General features: G+C 43.0%; 1 protein-coding gene and 1 long non-coding RNA gene across 5 annotated transcripts in view; one reads left to right on the forward strand and one right to left on the reverse strand.

The window, feature by feature from the left end:
• SKI (SKI proto-oncogene) overlaps nucleotides 1-14,422 on the reverse strand; it is a 148,665-nt gene that overhangs the window by 77,235 nt on the left and 57,008 nt on the right. The window lies entirely within an intron of this gene.
• On the forward strand, nucleotides 457-6,418 carry LOC308591196. Its single transcript, XR_014010049.1, has 2 exons — nucleotides 457-1,221; nucleotides 2,261-6,418. It is a non-coding gene; the product is annotated as an uncharacterized lncRNA (long non-coding RNA).

A 14,422-nucleotide genomic window follows, 5' to 3' on the forward strand; every position in this document is an offset into this window, starting at 1 on the left:
CCCAGATGTGAAAATTAATCTTAGAAGCACAAGGAGGCTGGAGCTGGTGTTTTGTGAAGGGGGGTAGGGGGGTTGGGGAGAGACCAGCCAAGCAAAAGGTATCTGTTTTTACACTGGTGTCACAAGGCCAGGATCTCACCCAAAAGTTAAGGTCTCATCCCATTTTAATTTTAGAGACCCAGTCCTACTCAGCTTGCAGGCAAAAAACAAAAACCCAGCAAACGCAGGAGCCAGTGCACAAAGTCAACCTAAAGACGATTGTTACATACCAGCTGGAGGAAGTGATTAAAAATTAATGCAAGCTCAGAGAGATAGAGAAACCTGAAAGGGTGCTGCCCATCAGGCAACACTTCCAGCCCATCTCTTATCATTCATATTTATTCTCCCTCCCTCTCCCCCTCCCCCCACTTCCTCCTCTCCTGCTTCTTATACTGTAATACCATTCTCATGGGAAAGGGCAGAGGAATGATCACCAGGTTCTCTAAATTCACTTCTAAGTTACCTCCCTCCTCCACAATGAAACAGCTACAGGCAAAAAAACAAAAACAAAACAGACACAGAGATAGAGAAGAAGGAGAAGAAGGAGAAGAAGGTGTTATACATTTCCTTCCGGGGTCAGAGAGACTCAGCTGTGGGTGGCATTTGAAACCTCACTTTTTACCGATTCTCCTCTCCCCAACCATATTGGGGTGGGTGGCCCATCCTAAGTGCTGTTCATTCTCACTTTCCCCACCACCACCTTTTCACATTCGTATTTGAAATACATCATTAAGCAACCTTGAAAAGAGCTCTACACAGTCTCCTTTCTCAAGGTTCCCTTCTATGACCAGGCAGCTGTGGTACGCACAGCAAAATGTACACTCAGCAGGTAAGATGAAAAGGCCTTGTATGGCTTTGAACAAATTAAAAAGAGAGAAGGAGTGCAGTGCCTATTTAATTTTTTTAAAAGGTAGCTAATTCTATGGTAATAAAACACTCACATGTGACTAGCTCTCTGTGGTCTAGGTATTTTAGCTGACTAGCAACAAGATTTCCAGCATTAGTGGCTAGAAAAAAAGCACAACCCTCTTACACTTTTTTGCCATTCCTATCTAACATTCTTTCCCTGCATCTTAGGCTGTGGCAGACCAAAGATTCTGTGGAACCTATAATATGTGCATGTATTGTTCTTCAAACTAACTCAGAAAAGAGCAGGGTGAATTCAAGACAACATTTATTGAGGTGATCAGCACAATATGTTGTTTATTCACAAAGAAAGTAAAAGTTTATTTTAAAAAGAAAGTGCAAAGCTGTATTCATAACACAAAAGTTATTATACATTATTTAAAAGAAAAAGAAACACACACAAAACCTTCCCTCAAGCCTTTCTCCACCCTCACCCCAGGCTAGCAGTTTTATCACAAGGAGTCGTTTCACAGGACTGCTTTAACATGTGAATACCCAAAGGAAAATGCTCCCTGCTTCTACTTCAAAGATGATCATGTGAAATGGCCCTCAATTTGTACTGGGGTTGACAGAGTTACTTGAGCCTATTTTTTTCTATAAAGCTGCCTTGGGGTCATTTTAAGCGGAAAAAATAATTATTTGTGGTTAATCATGAACACTACAAACCCTACACTCTGTCTGTCCACAACACCACATATGCATGTGAATCTTGGAACATCAGCATTATTTATGAAAAAAGAAAAAAAAAGGGGGGGTTTCTTAAAATACTGGCACTTTGGGATTCTATGTTTCTTGCCTTCTCTACCCTCCCAAGAGACCTTGTTTTTTAAGCCCATCATCCATTACGGTCATTTCACTAACGAGTCAAAGCCGCTTCTGTTCATCCTGTAGAAAGGTCCTGACCTGTGACCCTTGCCCCCTCCTTGAATCCCTCCAACCAAGCCTACTGTGCCTTGGCCCCCCCCCCCCCCCGTTTCAGGGACTGGAATTTTTTATGGGTCTGCATACACTAGTGGGTGATAAAACTTCTTCGATAGCTGTGCTTGCTCTATTGTCAATGAAGAAGATTCTGGGTGCCAGGCTCAGTTTGCTAATTGGATACACGCACAGAGGGAGAGGCGTTCTGGGGCCTTCTTCTTGGAAAGGATGATGATGATTCCAGGAGTTTTTAACATACTGCATAAGAGATTAACAATATTAATGGGGCGTTAAAATTAAAAGGGCTCTGTTTTGCTCTATTTTACTTGGGGGGTGGGATTCTCGGTGGCATATTAATTGTTCTGTCATAGTGCCTGCTTGTATTGGTGATTCACAGACAGATATCATACCTCCATGAGTACTGGAACAGGGAGTTGAAATGGTCCATTCAAGCTAAGCAGTGGTCCACAGAATTCTCCTCTATGACAAACTCCTCCCTTGACCTAAAGATGCATCCTATCAGATGTTCCACCACAGATTGTCATCTCTGTCCCCGAGGACTTGACAACATGGGGCAGAAATCAGGTTCCATATCTATGTGATATGTAAGACCCTTTGGGGGGCTGAGGTCTTGGCACTTAGTACAGTAATTTAGTCCTAAAAACCTCGCTGCGTTTTCAAAGATTTGCATGTTTTGCTAAATTAGAATCCCACTATCTGGAATTTACCAGTGGGCCCTGGACTATGGGAACATGTGTGCACTAGGGTCATCCAAACATATGGTGCTGCAACACTAGAAGGAGAAGTCGTCACCTTCCATGCAGCAGTAGCTTAACAATTTGCACTCCCTGTCCTTATTTGAGTTGGCATCATATTGATGCAAGTGCGGAAATAAAAGAACAGCTTTCCTTGACATTTATACATCACTGTCACTGTCCAGACACCTTGAAGAAAAAGGGTTATACCAGAAGGGAGCTGCAAGATTGCAGGCTGTGGTGCTAAATTAAATAACTTGCAACAGAAAAGAAACTTTGGATCCATTTTAAACATTACTTCCTCCCACTTCTCCTTTGAGATTATCTTTGCAGAAAATCACGTGCACTACTTGGTGTCTGAAGTGTGGCTCAAGAGGGTGAGGGTGGGTGTTGGTGGTGGGTTCTTCATTACAAAATACATAAATTGGGAAGTAGAATTTGCACACTTACCTTCCCAACTTGTGTATTACATGCACACACAAAACCTGCACTTCAAACACCTCATAAAATTCAGACCATTCATAAGCTATTCAAACATTTGAATGGGTCGAGGAATAAAACTAAGCACTCGCCTTTATTTTATTTTATTTTATTTTAATTGTGCCTGATATCCCTAGCAGAACTGCATTACCAACCAAAGTAAGATTAGCATTTTAAAAAAAAACTGGTTACCTTGACAACAGCATAACTATGTTTTAGGGGGTGCAACTTGTAAGCATGTGACAGGCACATTTTGTAGGGCTGGTGGTACAAATAAGTGAGTGGTAAGTTAATGCAAGCTTCTCTCTGACATTTACAATTGCATGGCCCTTCCCCACAAAAAGTGGGTGGTCACTAAGAGAGAAATAAAAGGGTCCACGGTAGGTAAATGGATCTTTTCCACAAGCGGTATCTTAGGTGACAGCTTTGGGAGCATCGTAAGCTTGGGAATGGCAGGAACCACTTACAATTCCTCTTACCTAGCTTCTTACCCTGGCCCTTGGTTTTGCTAATCAGACCCTGAACAACCTTTCAGAATACAGGCATGTATACGGTGGAGGGGTAGAGAATCTGTTAGTGAATGCCCACCCAAGGAAGATGATGTTGACCTGACCCCACAACCCAGCCTAAACACCTCTTCCTTCCCATACTTGTCAGATCGCACACTGTAGTTCAGGGGTCAGCAACCTAAGGCCCATGGGCCAGAAGCAGTCCACGGAGGTCATTTGACCGGCCCACAAGCCGCCCCAGAATCGAGTTGCCCGCTCATGTGCTGCGCTGCGCTAAACCACTGCAGCGAGGTGCAGGAACTCACTTCCATGGTGCCGGAAATCGCGTCTGCGCACGCACAGATGCCAAAAACCACAGGCACTCACACGTGATCTGGCCCACGGAGGGATCTCCGCGGGACTGATCCAGCCCAAGCAAGATAAACCTTACTGACCCCTGTTGTAGTTGCAATGGGGATTTTGCCTCCCACAAAAGTGCCCACCCCATTGAGTGCCAATTGGTGCACTGCTCTTTTTCACCTCATTTCTGAGTCTCCAGTTCCCTGAAACTGTTCCCTGATAATGTGGTGTCAGAATGCACATACTTTATAACTAGCACTGATTTAGCTACATCAATGCAAAATGCTTTGCACAAAGAGCTTTCGCTATCTATCTACCATTCCGCTGGTGTAAATAAATGAAATAACTATTCAAAACAGTCACATTTGACTAAATTAGCCTGAACACACCTTCCAGTTAAAACACGAGCCAGGCTTAATTATTTATTATCCACTGTAGAACACCACTTAATTATTTTATTCCACTTCAGAAGCCTGTGTAATATTCATTTATTCTCAAGGATCTTAATAACCAAGCGATTTCCTCATACTTTTTTTTAAAAAAAAGAGCGCAAGTGTGTGGGAAATTTATTCTGCTCTTTCTGTTGTGGGACATTAATGCACAAACTGGATTGCAGCATAGTAAGGCAGTTCAGAGTTCATTCTTATCTCCAACATCACTTGCCTCTTTCACACATTCCAAAGAAGTCCTTATGCTTAAGAGGACTGTAAAGAGCACTCCAGCCTGTAACTTTAACCCTTGAACAAGCTTTCAAAGACCTCCTTCTGACTGATAAGCAGCTATTTCTTCATTAGCAAAAACAGGCTTTGCTGGGAAGCAATCTCCTCATCTCATTTAATCGTTTATACACTTCTCCCATCCCTTTACCAAACTGACAAATAGCTAGTTCTCCTCAGCCACATCTGCAGCCACTGTGTAGACCTGCCAGATGTTGACAAACCACAATATCCAGCTCTGGTCCAAAGATTTCCATAAGAAACGGCCTTATAACAGGATTCATTCATTCATCTAGTCCAGAATTATCTGCTCTGACTGACAGTGAGAGTGATGTTTCCCATCACTTGAATGTATCTTGATCCTTCTAAGATCACGGTTGAGGAACCTGTGGCCCTCCAGATGTTGATGCACTACAATGTGGACCTGAATTAAAACTTCTGACAGGTCCGCAACACAAAAATAAGCATAATAAAACTGATGCCCATCATTCATATAATAATACTTGAAAATTGAATAATATAGTTTGAGCCCTTCTGATCTCCTCACAACAAGAACAATGGAACATTGAAAACAACACTTTTAAAAATAATAATGGCTGGGATCTGATGCAGGGCATCCCCAAAAGCAGCAAAGGGGTGACAGCACAGCCAACTAAAATGTCACAATGCTTACAGGGGGATCTAACTGCCCAAGTGACATCGAGAACGGGAATGTCTGTCACTCTGAAAGCCTGAGGGACACAGTAATCTGTGTAAAGGGTGTGAGATTTTATGCAAAAGGTGCCAGATCTGATACTAGGAGACAGGTGTGAAAAACAGCTTCATGTGGGCTGGCTATTTAACCGCTCATTCATGCTATTTCTCTGGTGGTGGTGAACACTGTTATTTTGTCCCTATGCTCCAACACAGGCAACAGGGAGCCAGTGTTCCTCCAGTTGTTTCTGAGCTACAATACCCATCATCCATGACCACTTACAATGATGGATACTGCTGATAGGAGTTTGGAGTCCTCAACAATATCTACAGGGCCTGAGGTTCCCCCTCATGTCTGCTTCACAGAGCACAAATGGACATGCCCCTCCCACAAAATGCAACACAAGGGAAACAGCACTAGAAGGGCTGCAGGTTCCCCATCCCTGACCGAACAAGTAATATTATGGAAAGGAGTATCTGGGCACCTAACATGGATTTCGGAGTACAGTATTGTGCATAACTGTCTTGCTTATGAAAGGCCACTCTCTCACACAAACTTATCCTGGAAGCCACAATCTCTCTTAATTCTCTCATCTGAAATATTTATCGCCCAATTCCAGATGTGTAGTGCACCTCCCCAATTGTATTTTATTTACTTATTACGTTTGTATGTCACACCATAAGCACCATGAGTGGGTTACAATAAATAATTTTGTATGTGTGGGTGGGTGTAAAATTTCAATTATCATTTTCAATGGGCAAAGGGAGCAGTAAGGAATGCTGAGTGTGTACCCTTGTTTCATAGACCTCCAAATGCTCGATTCTGTCTCGCCAGTCACAGTCACAGTCAGAGGCATAGCAGGGTGCTTGTGCTATCATTCCAATCTGACCACCAGTATTTTAAACATTCACACCATTGCAAACACTGAAAGTTTTCCCACAAGGGTCAACTGGTTATAATCTTGGGGCAGCTTCACAAAAATAGGGTGTCATGTTGGTGTTGCCTCAGTGCAAATATTTAGAACTGGAGGCCAAACTAAATTAACTATGTGCCACACCATTTTTTTTTAAAATGGTCAGAGTAAAGTGGGGGGGGGGGAGAGAATTGTTCTGGAAACTGCATAACAAACTGCACCTCAGCCCACTACAAACACACATGCACTCGAACAATATGCAGCTGGCCTATTTGAAAGATACTTGACTGCCTTTACTATTTAAAAAAGAAGCAGCAAGGCATATTGAAGATTTGCTCACAAGAAACCAGAACAAAGTGACAACAAGGGGCAAAATATATTATATTGCTGTGGCATTCAGATGCCTTAGTGAGCATTTGATTTTTAGCACATATCCATAAGGAAGCAGCAGTACTGGCAAAGCTGCCAGTTAGTCCCTCTTGAGATGTCACACCATCCTCATCTACCACTTAGCAAAACTGCTCAAGCACATCCTCCAAAGGTCACTCAGAGGCTGAAATACCATATTTTTCGCTCTATAAGACGCACCAGACCACAAGACGCACCTAGTTTTTGGAGGAGGAAAAGAAGAAAACAAAATATTCTGAATCTCAGAAGCCAGAACAGCAAGAGGGATCACTACGCAGTGAAAGCAGCAATCCCTCTTGCTGTTCTGGCTTCTGGGATAGCTGCACAGCCTGCATTCGCTCCATAAGACGCACACACATTTCCCCTTACTTTTTAGGAGGGGAAAAGTGAGTCTTATATAGCAAAAAATACGGTACATTATTCCAAGTCAAGAAGTGGGACACATTCATCAAAGAGGTAGCAGCAAAATTAATACAGCAGACGCTGAGTAAGGAGTACGGCATTACTTACCTGTACAACATTCAGCACAGGAAGAGACAGGTGGCACCACGACCAGATGGAGATGAAGGGGGAGAGAAAAGAAAAGAGAGAGAGAGATGTTGAGTTATGCAAACTGTCCAGGATTTAACAACAAAAGCAGCACAAATGCCATAGGTATGTGGCTGTATACATTATCAGTTCTACTCAGAGCAAACCCACTGAAAACCATCCATTAAAATTAACAGGCATTACTTAGGTCCATTAATTTTAGTGGGTCTACTCTAAGTAAGGCTAACATTGGACCCTACCTGCTTATTGGCACTCAGTTAAATGGAGTCAAAGATCAATACGCATGTGTGCATGGCATCTACTTGCACACCAGAGTTATTCTGTGAATTTCCCTTTCAGCAGTTCACCTGAAACGCACACTGTGTTTTTTAAAAATAAACTCTTTGAATTTAAAAAAGCAGTTTAGGGAATTAGCATAAGGCTGCTCAAACTTTTCCTTTCAGTAGTCTCTCGCATCAAACACACAAATGATGAACTCTGGATCATGGCTAGCATTCATATCATGAAACACAAATAAATATATACTGGTCAAACTTGTTTGTAATAAGCAACATTTTTTACTTGCTAAAAAATGCATAGTCTGCTTTTTGAGAAATTTTTCCCACAAAGCAGCTTACAACCACCAATTAAGAAACCCCAACACTGCCTAATAATAAAATACGAAAAATACAAAGTACAGTGGTACCTCTGGTTAAGAACTTAATTCGTTCTGGAGGTCTGTTCTTAACCTGAAGCTGTTCTTAACCTGAGGTACCACTTTAGTTAATGGGGCCTCCCGCTGCACCGCCGCCACACGGTTTCTGTTCCCACCCTGAAGCAAAGTTCTTAACCTGAGGTACTATTTCTGGGTTAGTGGAGTCTGTAACCTGAAGCGTCTGTAACCTGAAGTATCTGTAACCCGAGGTACCACTGTACAGTATAGTTTCAATACATAGTATAGAAAAACCATGGTTTTGCATCATACTGCCATTTTCTTTGTTTTTGTCAATCTCCTGACTTTTAATCATAACTGGCATGACTCCCTTTTCCTTTTTTCTCACACACGCATAAAATCTCAATCTCATTTAATTCCAGAAGTGCAGTCATTTCAGTTTGAAATGACAATAACAATGGGAGCTCTTGCAGCACCTGTAAAAACAACAAATTTGTTGCAGCACAAGGTACTACAGCCCACTGACGGCGTGGGAGTTGATTCACAAAAGCCTAAGCAAAAGAAAGAGTGCACCAGTCATTATGGTGCCATAACCTCTTTCAGGGCACCCCCATGGATCATTTAAAATAAATTTTGGCTATGTGTTTTTCTTAGAATTCATAACCATTGTGGTTCCATTTTAATTGTGACTGCCCTTCTGCACAAAGCTGAGAGCTTCCCCACTGCACATGTCGGCTCTGTTAGGACCCAGCAGGCTACTGATGATGTGAAGCAGGCCAAAAATATATTTAAATACTTAAACTTTATGCAGATTTAAAAATACGTAATAATAATATGTGCACACACATGCACACACCCCAAACTGAGTTGCTGCAGTTTGACCTACATTTTAAAATCAAATCTGCTTTAATGTTGCTTCTGTACTGTTCTTATTATATTTGAAAGAGAAGCAGCTTATAGTGAAGAACCCCATTTTGGGAAGGTTTTGGCTGGATAGGAGATAAAATCCCTTCTTCCCTTGGTGCCCTCCTTCGCTCTCCTTTGTTTTATTAGAGACAAGAGACTTTTAAAATCCCACAACAATAGGTTTCAGGAGATGTGCACCTCCCTCTTTCTTTTCTTTTAAAGGGGGGGGAATCTTCTTAGTTGTCAAGCACTTAAGCAAACAAGCCTCTCTCTCTCTTAAGTAACCAGCAAACGTGTTAAAGGTTGGGGAGTTATTTATACTCTCTGTCCAGCCGTTGAAGAAATAAAGGGATCTTGAGAAAGACACCAGAGAATGTTGTAAAAGAGAGAGAAAACACACAGTGCCCATCCCTGACCTGTCTGATACCTCGGCAAGAGCTGCTGATGGTAATGAAATGCCAAGTCATGAGAAGGCAACGGAAAGTAATAAAAGCAGGTAGGGGAGGGCATGCAAAGGCTATGACCTTTTGAACTCTGGGGGTGTTTTACAATGGCGGGGCAGGATGAGAGCATTTGATGGGCAGAAGGGACGGTTTGAGTGATAGAAGCACCCTGCGGAATAGATGGAAAAGTGTAGTGCTCAAGTAAGGATTCTGGATTTTGTCCCCCACCCCCTTTTCTTTCTTTTTGAGGTTTCTGGGACATGCGTCAAGGGATGAACACTTTGTTCTCTGCTGAAAGGCTATCTCAGGGACTCTGTCGTGAGCAACTGGACTCTGGCTAAAAACTGGTATCATTTCAATCTGTACTCATATGAAATGGGACCTAATTCTGCACATGAACACCGATAGGCAACTCCACTGGATAAGCTATACCCCTTCCTTCCCTGGCTCTTAATTTATACTCCTTAACAGTCTGCACAGGGAATGGGTTGAAAGCACATTCTGCTTTTTAATTCCAGTCAACATGTCCCCCCCCCCCCACACACAGAGTTTATGTATTTCTTATGCATGCTTATCACACACGCTACTTTATAAGCATGTTATTTCACACTGAGGTATTTTAAAATGCACCCCTAATGCGGCACAATTCCAGCAGCAAATCAAGCAATGATTCTGGTGTTGACGGTCCCACATTTCAAAAACTACTGTAAGGCTGCACAAGATCTCGTGGCATAATAAATGCAACGTTCCTCTACTCACATTATTTTTCTTTGCAGCATTAGAAAGCATACATTACCCACAACTCACAACGTAGCTCAATGGTAGCGTCAGCTTTGTATGCATAAGGTGTGTGGTTCAAACTCCAGCATATTCAGGAAGAGCTGGGAATGTCCCCTGCCTAAAACTCTGGAGATCAGCTACAAATCATTCCAGACAATACTGAGCTAGATGGACCAGTGGCTTGACTAATTATAAGGCAGCTTCCTATGTACCTATGGTTTCTGCTTTATCTCAGCTCCCAAGTTTTACTGTAAACTAAAATTTGAGGGATGTAAGGAAAGCAAGAGCACAAAGAAATGCATCTACATGTGGATCATGTGGCAGCCACTAAGAAAATTCATACCAGTTCATATTGGGGAGAAGGATTTAGCAAAATTGAGTTTGGGTGCCACAATGATATCATTTAATTAGCTAGGTTTTGGAAGAGCTCCGTCATACTGTGGAGACCAGTCATATCCATGCTTTGAAACAAAGCAGTCCTGGAAACCCTATGCTTTCATCTTATTATCAGCACTGATAACACTAGGCATGAATGAATTAATATCTCTGTGGCAAGACAGTGGTACTGAGAAATGAGAAGGTATCACACTTTCAAGGTTTTATTAACAACATAATAAGGAGAAAAGGGAGGTGCAACACTTAGCCTTCTGGCTATAGAACCATTTAGTTATATGTATCACAGGAGACGGGATGATTTGGTTTTTGACCAATTCAAGCCATCAATAGCCTGTTGTCTTGCAAAGGAAGAAGGGGAGAAGTTTTGAATAACAGCAACCTTCAAGCCCAACATCAGAAAGGAATCAGGAAGTCACCTGGCTTGGTTTTGAAAAATAAAGAGAATGTGCAATGTTGTGAAGAGCAGGAATCAGCTTGTCTTTTTCTTGTGAGGAAGAACCATCAGTGGGTCTTTTGGCCCAGATCAGTCAAATGGAGCCATGCACTTTGAATATCAATGGGGCTGTTAAATAGCCCTGAGAGAAGCAGGGCTCAGCCCAGTTGTCATGCAGGGGTGCTGGGAAAAATAACCCCAGTAGGCATCTTTACTTCCTCTTTATGTTTTAAAGAGAAAGGAACCCACTGGATGAGACACAGATGCTCACAGTTTTTTAAGGGTGCAACTATAATATAGTGCTTCTTCACCACAAATGCCACTGACAGACTGTAATCTTTGACAAGAATCTTACTGCCTACAGTAGCCACATTGGCCACACTGTGTGTGTGTGTGTGTGTGTGTGTGTGTGTGTGTGTGTGTGTGTGTGTTTAAGGAAGTCAGAAGACTAATCTATTTTTATAAAATGTATTTTTATTTAATTTTATCTATATAACCCAAATTACAAAACAGAACTTCATGAGACAAACGCATGCAAACTAGGTGAAAAAAGGTAAAGGTAAAGTACCCCTGGATGGTTAAGTCCAGTCAAAGGTGACTATGGGGTACAGTGCTCATATCGCTTCAGGCCAAGGGAGCTGGCGTTTGTACACAGACAGCTTTCCGGGTTATGTGGCCAGCATGACTAAACCGCTTCTGGTGCAACGGGACACCGTGTTGAGTACCAGAGTGCAAGGAAACGCTGTTTACCTTCCCGACACAATGGTACCTCTTTATTTGCAGCCCTGAAACACTAAGGGAGCAAATCTTTGTTGAAAATGGTGAGACTTGCAACCAAGTATACAAAGGATTATGCAGCAAGTCTCAAAAGCAATTTGCCATGCAGCACTGAGGATGCAGGTGGGCTCTTGGAAACCTGGATCCTGGCCATTCCAAATCCACACACACACACACAATCTCATCGCAAAGTCCATCTACTGTGCTTGAAGCATATCTGTCTGCTCATGCACCTTCTGGCAGTCTTCCCAGGAAGAAGCTTAAAATGGAGCTGAACTAATGAGTGAGAGGGGGTGGTGGAAGTGGCATGGGTGGGAGAACTGAACCTGGAAGGGGGGAATGTATGCCTATTGGGGGCAGATGGTCAAAAGAGTCAGAGGGACAGGAAATAAAATTCACCACAAGAAGGTGAACCAGGGACTGGCATCATCAGGCATCTACTGGAGCCCACAGCTAACCCCCTGCCTGCCCTCCGGAGGCTCCTAAATCCTCCTTGCCGGTTCGCCTGCCCTTTCCAAGTGAGTACGAAGAAGCAGCTGCTGCTTGACTTTCCTCCTCCTCCTAAGCACTAGGGCACTTTAGACCAATAGCAGTGAGAATAACAAGATGACGCTACTCAGGAACACTCCCCCCTCTTTGAAGGTATATTGTTCCCCATTTTTAACCTGCCTTCATTTGATTTTCCTCTGTTGTTTGTGATGGATTGTAGACAGTGAGCACACCGGGTCAGGGATGTTTCAAAAGCAGGCAAATGGTGAAACTGTGGCCCTGCGGATATTGGCTATTGCTATGTTCTGCTTCCACTGTTATAGACAGCAAATGCCCCTGAATACCAGTTGCTGGGAATCACAAGTGGGGAGAATGCTGTTGCACTAAGGTCCTGCTTGCAGGTTTCCCATAGGCAATCTGGTTGGCCACTGTGAGAATTGAGTGCTGGACTAGATGGGCCTTTAACCTGATCTACCAGAGCTCATATGGTTGGCCACTGTGAAAACAGGATGTAGGAGAATATCAGGTTTTGGCCTGTTCTTATGCTTCCTTGTCTGCCTGACTCCTTAGCAAGTGTGTGTATGTGCTTTGTAACCACAGGCCAGAGAATTTCAGTACACATGTCTTCTTGTACCAAATCTAGGCCGCACCTACGCTCCCTACCCAACCATGCCCTCTTTTGGAACACAGGCAGAGGCAGGTACACCTGGAAGGCTGAGCTATCTTGCTTGTTCCTTCCCCACCTAGGCTCACTTGGATCTGAAGAGCCAGAACATGCACCTGAAAGAGCCAGGGTAGCTGGAACCTGGAGAAAACATTTCCCACAACTCTGGCCCTGAGAAGTGAAACCACAAAAGGGAGTTTTCACGGTGCTTCTAATTAAAACAGCGTCCAGAGGGCCTCTTGCCAACTGGGTTTGATGCATTGGCGTTCCTTCCACCTTGCCAAACCCATGCAAATGCACTTTACGCTGTGACCTAAGAGGACCTCACTTCTGCAAGCAAAGGAGCTGCCAAGCTTGAAAGTCCCGACTGCACAGCAGAGGAGCAACATGCTTCGGGGCGGAAGCAGAACTGCACCAGTGAAGTTGAAAAGAGGAAGTAGCCATTCGGGAGGACAGAAGGATACTGCTGGATAGGAAGTGGCCTCTTGGACAAGCACAAGGCATGTTGTGACTGCAGGTCTACACAGATTAAGGCACAGCTTCTTTTTTTGTGGTTTCCGATAGACAGTTGCGACTGACACAATGCTAAAAAAGCTTAGCCAGCCACCAGCCTTCTTCCTTTTCCTGCCATACAAGCTTTGATGCCTCTTGCTAAGATTCTGCAGTGGTGTGAGAAACGCCCTTTACTTTAAAAAGAAAAGAAAGCAGCTGAAAGAGCAAAATATTTATCTCTAGGCTTAAGGAACTGATAATGTAAGCACACAAGATAGTTCTCCCAAAATCTCTACCTTGGCTCTCACTGAAGTGGGGGAGGAGAAGCAGCAGGGAGTATCTGCACTACAAACCTGTATAAGTTTATACTCATTTAGGAAATTATCATGGCTTCCTCCAGAATTCTAAATGAATCACTATTTTGTGGAGGCCTGGTTTGCACGTAATGCAAAGCCATAGTATGTCATTAAGGGGATAAGCCAATGTCATAATGAAAATCAACTTAGAACTGTGAATTTTTCAGAGAAGGTTCAAAAAGTTCTGGTCCATGATCCCAAACTATGTTTAAAATAAAAAATCAACCCCACAGCAAAACAAGCAATGGGCTAGATCCAGCTAAGATCATCTTAGAATGGACCCACTGAAATAAATGGACCTAAGTTTGTCCTTAGCATCAGTGTGTCTAACTCTGAGGGGGACAAACATTGACTATATCCCACTATATATAGTAGCTACTTTCTCTCCTTTTTGTGGGGAGATAGGCCAAGATGGTCTTGTAAAATGGTCAATAAGAAAATCCCACTGAGTTATAGTAAACGAAGTTCTATTCAGAGTAGACTCACTGAAATTAATGGGCATAAGTTAGTCATGCACATTAATTTCTATGTGTCTTCTCAGAGTAGGACTAACCATAGGTCCACCCTACCGAGTCCAATGGGACAATACCAGGATATAGGCTGCCAGTCCTAGTGTCTTCACATTTTTCTCTTTAAAAAGACAAAGGAACATAGCAAGCTCCTTTCTACACAGTCAGACCCTTGGTCCATATCATTCAGTATTATGACAGACAGCAGCACTCTGGGGTTTCAAACAGGAGTACTTTCCCAGCCCTACCATGGGATGTCAGGGACTGAACCTGGGGCTTTCTTGCAAAGCAGATGATCT

The sequence above is a fragment of the Podarcis bocagei genome, assembly GCF_964188305.1.
Source record: "Podarcis bocagei genome assembly, chromosome: 7".
Classification (NCBI taxonomy): domain Eukaryota; kingdom Metazoa; phylum Chordata; class Lepidosauria; order Squamata; family Lacertidae; genus Podarcis; species Podarcis bocagei.